Raw genomic sequence first — 7083 nt, 5'->3', positions numbered from 1 at the left:
GTTTCGGGAACGCTTGGTTGTTAATAATAACTGGTCGTTCCATTAAGGCGGCGCCGCATCGATTATTCAATCAACGCCGCGAACTGCATGGAAGCTCCGTTTCAGTCACGTGATGCATGACAAACAAAACACACGGACAAAGACATTGCACATGCGGCTTTCACTTTTTGGGATAAGTTGCAGTATACCAGCCACGCAGCAACTTTCACAGATGCCTCTCAACATGGAGAAAAAGCAGGGTACCTATTTATTCCCATGCACTAGATTGGAGTTACTCTGTGCAGGTCCCCGATTATACGTCAATATTTTGTGCTGCGTTTCTCGACATTAGTTTTTTTTTTTTCTCGCACACTTGCCATAAAGGCATGATTTGGGTTCGCTGCATACTAAGAAGGGAAATAATGTAAGCTGTTTTTGTTGGGTTGAGGAAAACGAGAGCGTTGAGACGCCAACCGGACAGCTTTATTCCAGCCCAGCGAATGCCGGCACGAGCACGAGGCGCGCGCCAGCCGCCGCCAGCCTCCCGCGGGCACCTCCCCCACACCACCCCCCCTTCGCGCAGCCAACCCAAGCCAGGCAGACGGCCTAGCCACTGCATGTGGCTACTGACTACAACAGTTTTCATGCACGAACCGGCTCCTGCTCTCTTTGTTGTTGGCCAGACACTTGGAGATACAGTCCTCCTCCCTTGACACTATCGGTTTCACAAGTCAAGAAGTCCCCCCCCCCCCCCCCCCCATATTTCTCATGCAATAATTCTATCTGACTGCTTCTCAGTCTTGGCAGCGCTCGGAAGACAACTAGTCTTTTGTACCGATCCCTAATGTACTTTTGTGCTCCTTCATATGCAAGAGGTGAGTTTTCAGAGGATCCCAGGGCACCGTGGCATTACTTCAAATTCGCTGACCGATTTGTTAGAGAAACCAGCCATCAATGGGTCTGTCGCCCACGTCGTTCCTAACCTTACCGTGGTGAATGCGTCCCGTTTTGGACGTCTCCAGCCACATCCCAAACTGAGCCATGAGCCAATCCTTGCTACTCCGGACTACGAACACTTAGAATTCCCATAGAACATTCGTTCCTCTGTTTCAAGGCATTAGGAGGTCTCCATGACGCTGTTTCACTGCAGCATTCCTCGTCTCAATCTTTATTTATGCCGTTCTGGGTTCACCACGCCAAACCTTCGTGCCTCACGCGAGGGCGTTCAATCGTTCGATCATTTCATCCTCTACTGCCGGCGGTTTGCACGGCAGAGAATTAAGTAATTGCAAATTCCCCTCGCACGATTAGGGCTTCCATTTACTGTTCTCGTCCTCCTCTCCTTCGGTGCAACCGCCGAAGGGCGTGCCCTTAAGAAAGTGTGTGATGAGCTTCTTCACAAGTACGTTATCGAGACCGGGAGATTTTTGTTACGCTTCTTTTCCTCAACTTTTCTCTCAATACATAAAATAAGTTTTCTCTCGAATTGTTACCTTCTAAATGATTGATTTTTACCCTTTGGCTCTGTTTCCTCGATTTTCATTCCAACCTCCTCAAAATCTCGCACAATTCATTATTCACTTTCCCAGATTCCTCGATTTTTATTTATGAATCGTTCTAGATAAGTCTGGACGGCTTCCTCTCCCGTTTGGATCTGCTCCAAACCCTGGCCAATCCCCTACCGTGCGTATGCGCCATTGCTTCGCAGGTAACAACAACGACGACGCCGATAAATCCTGCCCCAGCGCGTTCGAAGAGAGCACTGTGTGTAAACGGATCAGGTTAGCAGTCTCAAAAAATTCAGTTGGCGAGTGACAGGATCGTTTTTCTGTGCACGCAACAGTTCATATCGCACAACCCAACGTGAGACCCGTGTATGCCGGACCCAGTGTCAGAACCCGTTGCCGGCGGATGTCGGGCACTGGTTAGTCGCAGATCGGGAGAAACCCACAGCGAGTGGGGGCACTCGGATTCAAAGCCGCGGCAAAGACATGCACGACATCAAGTAAGTGAGCATCGGAAGTGAGCTCAGTGGCGAGTAACTGCAGGACTCAGCGCCGTCTCAACTCGGATACTTCACAGTGCTAGCCCCCTGGTTTGAAGAACACTGAGTCGCAGTGTTACTTACCACACGCAAAGAAGCTAATGCAGACGAGTGCGAGGCAGATGTTAGCAGCTGTCGCAAAAGTGTGCTTGAACTCCTCCGCTTAGGAAACTGCTCTGGCACCTCCGTCTGTATATAAATCATATGTGCCTATGCTAACATTTCCGCTGTAACCTACATTGATTGATTGATTGATTGATTGATTGATTGATTGATTGATTGATTGATTGATTGATTGATTGATTGATTGCTTGATTGATTGAATGAATGAATGAATGAATAGCGAAGAAACACTTATGACACAACCCAGGGAAGGTTTTTTTGTTTTATTGCAGTTTAACATCCCAAAGCGACTCAGTCTGTAAGGAACGCCGTAGTGAAGGGCTCCGTAAAATTCGACCAGCTGGGGTTCTTTAACGTCCACTGACATCATACAGTACACGGGCCTCTAGAATTTCGCCTCCATAGATATTCGACTGCCGCGGCCGGGATCGAACCCGCGTCTTTCGGGTCAGCAGCCAAGCGCCGTAACCACTAAGCCACCGCGGCGCACAACACACGAAAGAGGCAACACGTCTCCAAACACGCACCTTACCCTACCCTTATATACGCTCGCGCTATCACCAAGTCCACACAAACCCCTCCTGTACCCTCTTCCACCACCCCAAAGCCTCTCTCGATCATATCGTTTTCCTCTGCCTAGCGGATCCTCCCCCGCGGGGCCTGGAGCACCTTACCACTTGGGAGGCTTGGGAGACCCTACTGCGCTCCGAAGACCCGGCCAAGCAAGCCATCGCCGCAGGCCGGGCTGCCAGCGTTATGAGCCTCCGGGACATGAACGTTTGAGTGCAGTGGGGCCGTGCGGGGGCCCAACGACGGGCGCGTCCTAAACTCCCCTGTATGTAATAAAGTTTCCACCACCATCACCAAATATAACATCGAATTGGACGCCCTTATACATGTATACATTGAACGAAGCATGCGGGGTTTTGTCTAACCTCAACTGGCACAGAATTGGTCCCATTTTCGAGCAGCGTCCACCCACGTCATAACAGGAATAATAATAATAATAATAATAATAATAATAATAATAATAATAATAATAATAATAATAATAATAATAATAGGTTCTTAGGGAAAGGAAAAGGCCCAGTATCTGTCTCATATATCGGCGGAGACCTGAACCGCGCCGTAAGGGAAGGGATAAAGGAGGAAGTGAAAGAAAGGAAGAAAGAGGTGTAGTGGAGGGCTCCGGAATAAATTTAGACCACCTGGGGATCTTTAACGTGCACTGACATCGCACATCGCACGGACGCCTTAGCGTTTTGCCTCCATAAAAACGCAGCCGGCGCGGTCGGGCTCGAGCCCGGGAACCCGTAATAGGAAGAAAAAATGGTTTTTGAAGATTGGACCACGGCGGCTGCGTTTTTATGGAGGAAAAATGCTAAGGTGTCCGTGTGCTGTGCGATGTCAGTGCACGTTAAAGATTCCCAGGTGGTCTAAATTTTTTCGGAGCCCTCCACTATGGCACCTTTCTTCCTTTTTTCTTTCACTCCCTACTTTATCCCTTCCCTTAAGACGCGGTTCAGGTGTCCAACGATATATGAGACAGATACTGCGCCATTTCCTTTTCAAACCAATTATTGGTTTTTGGGGAAAGGAAATGGCGCAGTACGTGTCTCACATATCGGCGGACACTCGATCCGCGCCGTAAGGGAAGGGATAAAGGTGGGACTGAGGGAAGAAAGGAATAAATAGGAGCCGTAGTGGAAGGCTCCGGAATAATTTCGACCATCTGTGGATCTTTGACGTGCACTGACATCGCACAGCACACGGGCGCCTTAGCGTTTCGCCTTCATCGAAACGCGGCCGAAACCGGGTACTCCGGATCAGTAGCCGAAAGCCCTTACCACTGAGCCACCACAATATATATCCAAAACAATATATATCTGCGGGAGCCACGAAAATTATCAATATTGTGAGAAATCAACAGTGCATTGTAGGAGCTTGCCCTTTTCCGCCGTAAGAAGGGGGTACATTCTGCCGTCTATACGTATGGCTCGTAACAATGTACTCATGGTACGAGCAGTCCCCCAGCAGAACCACGCTGGCATGGCGCCTTGGCTTATACTATTCTATGCCACGTTTTATTTTATTATACTGTTGGCTTATGCCGCGCTTTGCTGTGTTGTGATACTCCATGCTGTGATGATGTTTCTTCTGAGCGTTATCCACAATTCCAAGCGTGCAAAATTCTTTAGCGACCGCTGTACTCCTCAGTGTCATCGCCGTCATAATTTATTTTCGGTGCGATATACAAGCCTAGAGTGAAATAAACGAGTTTCAGGGAGCTTTCGTTATCTACTAGCCCAGAATGTGAGGAAAACTCGCAGACTGCTGCTCCAAAAAGCCTTCGCCATGGCAGGACTGCACGATGAAGACGTCTCCCAAGTGCAAGCCTGCGACAAGCGGAGGTCGGGGTTTCGGATCCCACCGGATGCTCTACTCCTCCCGCACAAAGCTGAAGGTCACGTGGTTATGACCTTCAAACCAGGAGGAGCGGATACTTGGCGCTGACGTCCTGCCACGTGGCAGCCGCGCCTCATCACAGCTGCGTTCGGTCGCCTCGCATCTACCGAATCACGTGACTCGCTGCGCCGTCACCCCGTCGGTTCTCTTCCTCAGGCCGCCAGCCGTCCCTACAGCAGTCCTCTAGTCCACGCCCATTTAAGTTTCATGTCATGTATTTCATCAAAAGGTTCATCCCAAAAGTAGCGAAGGTGACGAGGAAACACGATGGGTGGATTACGCGCGATATAATTTGCTTAAAACTCAAAATCAAAAGATTTCGAAAAACAAATAAAATATTCAAGTGTTCTGGGTATATCACTCTGACTTGAGGGTTCTTAGAAAACCATTCAACCTTAAAATACAGTGCGCTAAACAACGTTTTAATAGCACCACACTGCACAATTTCATTAACAATTCTTCTCAGAAATTTTGGCAGTATATTGCCAAAATTTCGTATACATATTACCGTATACATACAATCCCAGCACCTCTCCAGTGTATTGTCTCATACAGAACACTCCACTCCAGAACAGCCATTTATACATTTAAAGGGAGCCAAAAACTGTCTGGTTTGCCTACAGTCTCAGAGTCTGATTTATTCTCCATCTTATTAAATATCAATCTAAAGAAGTGTGCCGGGCCAGACGGTAACACCTAACTCTTTCTTAAAACGGTACGCTGAACCAGTCAGCAAACCCTTACACCTCATTTTCTTCAAATACAAGATAGTCGCCTTCCAGATGAGTGGGCATTAGCCAAAGTTACCCCAGTTAAAAAATCTGGTTAGAAAACGTGTTACTAACTACCGACCAATCTCATCAACCTGTAGCTTCTGTAAAATGTTAGAAAATATAATCTTAAAGTTCATTGCAGAATTTGTAGAAACCAGCCGTATACTTCACCAAAATCAGCATGGCTTCTTCCGCGTACTTTCAACAGTTACACAGCTAGTGGAAATTATGCACGACCTGGCTCAGGCTCTCAGCAACCAAGAGAACGTCTTGCTGGGCAAGTTGGCACACGCACGCACACACACACCCACACACAATAACTCGTTCCGGTATTCTTATTTGCCGCAGTCCGTACGCGAATGGAACGCTTTGCAACCATGTATTACCGCGCAGCCAACATTGTAAAAATTTATTGTGCTCGCTGAAATTGCCATTGTTATGCGCACTGTTGATCCTGTGTATGTGTTTTCCGTTATTGTCTTCATTCTTCAACCCACTATTATAATGGCCCCTTCGGGGTTGGCAGTATTCCAAATAAATAAATACGCGCTGTGACATCACGGCGCAGTGCAGCTTCGAGTGGCAGGATGGGAGGTCAAGGCCTAGCCATTGTGGCGGCGTCCTCGAGGCATCCTCGTTCACAACAAGCCCGGTGGTCTTGTTTTTGAAGTTCGAGCGCCAACGACTTTTCTGGCTCGTGCAAGATAGTTGCGAGATAGTCGCAATCTCAAACGATGGCATTACGTTATAAAGGACTGCGGCTTCGACGCTTACACGAAGAAGTCCCGTGAGGGAGGCAGCTGTTACACGATATCTCCTCGTCGCATCATCCTACCAGGTAAGAGCATGCGACAGCTTTAACCTTGACGGCGCACGAAATAATCAAGAAGAGTGTAATGAGCAGCGAGCTTGATGACGCCGGTGCTTGTTCTGGCCACGATTAGCGCTTGCACGACGAACTACGGCTGCTGGCAGAAGAACAATGGCGCACGAGCGCTTTCGAAACTGCGCCTGCGGCGGTGGCCGATCAAAGTGTGACGAGAGCAGAAGACCCCCCTGGTAGAACCACACGGCGGGAAACAGCCTGGCACCTGTTGTCGCTGCTGATCGAGGTAGAGAGCAGCCTCGGCGGCTAGCTCTGGTCAAACAAAACCCGACACGCCGAAAGTTGAAAAAGAGAGGGGCTCTTTGGCACGCTACCAGGCGCCAAAGGCCCTCTTCTTCTTCCCACCGCGCTCCTTGTCTGAATTTTTGCATCATTTCATGTTTGTACAGCCCAGGCACAAACGTTGCGATCGCTTAGAAGCCGACGACTGCAATTATATGCACTCGTCTCGCAACTACGGTACACGAGCCGGTAATGAGGAAGCCACTTTAGATTCCGACGCGCAACAAATGAACAGCAATGGACACCTTCGGATGAAATACCGCGCGTCGGGCCTCCGCCCCGCATGAAGCTTCCTTCTCACCAGGAATCTATACGCTCAGCCCAGCTCGCCATCCTTTGCGTCTCTTCCGCGTAGTTTCTCTGTGTATTCCACCGCTCATTACCCGCGCGCGATAGGTTCGCAGAAGTCGGGCACGCTTATTACCTGTCCTCGGAGCGCGCAACACAGAAGCGCCGGTGTGAGTTAAGTGTATCGCAATATCGGAAAGGAGGCTTTTTCAGCTGGCGGCGTGAGCCGCTAGACGTGTACG

This window comes from Amblyomma americanum, chromosome 5 (assembly GCF_052857255.1).
Source record: "Amblyomma americanum isolate KBUSLIRL-KWMA chromosome 5, ASM5285725v1, whole genome shotgun sequence".
Taxonomy (NCBI): Eukaryota; Metazoa; Arthropoda; class Arachnida; order Ixodida; family Ixodidae; genus Amblyomma; species Amblyomma americanum.
This window is presented reverse-complemented; position numbering follows the sequence as displayed.